Below are 1488 nucleotides of genomic sequence, written 5' to 3' on the forward strand. Positions count from 1 at the left end.
TGGTCCACTGAGCTGGTTTGCACCTAAATAAATCCTCCTGTTTTACCCAGTGGTCTCCCCAGTCTCTTGAAATCCCACAACATCAATACAATTAAATGAGATAATTCAATTTGAATTATAAGAATGGCTTTCTTTTATTTTTATATTAATTTTATTGAGAAAGAACTAGCAATGAAACAGTTTCAAAACAGGTTAGTATGACAGTTGCAATAATTAATACATTGCCTATTGTTGTCTTCCTAGTAATTATTCACAGTACAAGAAAGAATGGCTTTAAAATGAAAAAAGAATCCCTGTTTGCTCATAAAATGCCAGTGTGTTTGTTTGCTAGCACTGCCATAACAGAATATTTGTGAGGCTTAAATAAATCACTGAAATTAATTTTATCACACTTTTGGAGACTACAAGTCCAAGATGATGTTGTCAGGTTTGGTGTCTTCTAAGGTCATTGTGTTGGCTTACAGGTGTCACCTTCCTGCTCACATGGTCTTTCCTATGCATAGGCAAATTTTGATGTGTTTTCTGTTCAAATTTCCTTTCCTCAAAAGGACACCAGTCAGATTGAATCATGCCTTTCCCAGGGCCTGATTTTACCTCGGTCACCTTTTTGCAGGTCCCATCTCCAAAAATAGTTGCATCCTGAAGTTCTGACACATGAATGCAAGAAGTCAGAGACACAAGTCAGTCAATCAAAGCTTATGTCCTGGGAAAAGGTAGAAATCAATAATGATGGTAAGTCAAAAAAATTCAGAAAGGTACCTGCATACAAATTTTTTTTAAATAGGTTAATTGTTTATTTTAAATTTCATAGGAATAAAGTAAGCAACAATGGAATTTGTCAAATACTCAGAGAAGTATACTGGCCTAGGTTTACCTCAGAAGCTCGAGCACAGCGGGGCCCCTGAAGTCCTAGCTTTGGGCCTTTTCAAAACATTGTTCCCCCACCTAAACAATGCCAGATTAATTTTAAAGAACGTTAAAGGGTGAGTATAAAATTTGTAGAGACTTAAACTTTGAGACATTGAACTATTGGACAAGTAAGTATGGATATTTAGCCTGAATTTAAGCCCTTTAAAGATACCTGTACCTCAGTTTACCACATTGATCTGTATAGACTTAGAGAAGAAAAATTGTCTTTCTCATTTCTTTACTGAACTGGCTGATTATCCAAATGTCCGCAATATTGCATGAGTGAGTCAAAGACAACTATTGTCGAAAGATAACTATCATCCCAATAAGTAGCTATTTAATATATTGCAATGCACAAAAAGTCCACTAGCTGATCCATTTCTTAAGTGAACTGTCTATGTGTAGAATGCACAAATACAAAAACAGAAGTTAAAATAACAAAGAGATCAAGAGGGGATAGCCTGCACATGTGCTTCTTTTTTAATTTTTTTCCATAATTTTATTGATAAACAAATAGCAATGAGATAGTTTCAAATCAAATTGGTAGGACAGTTTCAATAATTAACACATTGCATACAT

The 1488-nt window shown here is 34.7% G+C and overlaps 1 pseudogene; it reads left to right on the forward strand.

Annotated features, from left to right (window-relative positions):
• Nucleotides 1–828: 828 nt before the first annotated feature.
• LOC101566868 overlaps nt 829–1488 on the forward strand; it is a 26285-nt pseudogene continuing 25625 nt past the window's right edge.

Source organism: Octodon degus, unplaced genomic scaffold (genome assembly GCF_000260255.1).
Source record: "Octodon degus isolate 3935 unplaced genomic scaffold, OctDeg1.0 scaffold00003, whole genome shotgun sequence".
Taxonomy (NCBI): domain Eukaryota; kingdom Metazoa; phylum Chordata; class Mammalia; order Rodentia; family Octodontidae; genus Octodon; species Octodon degus.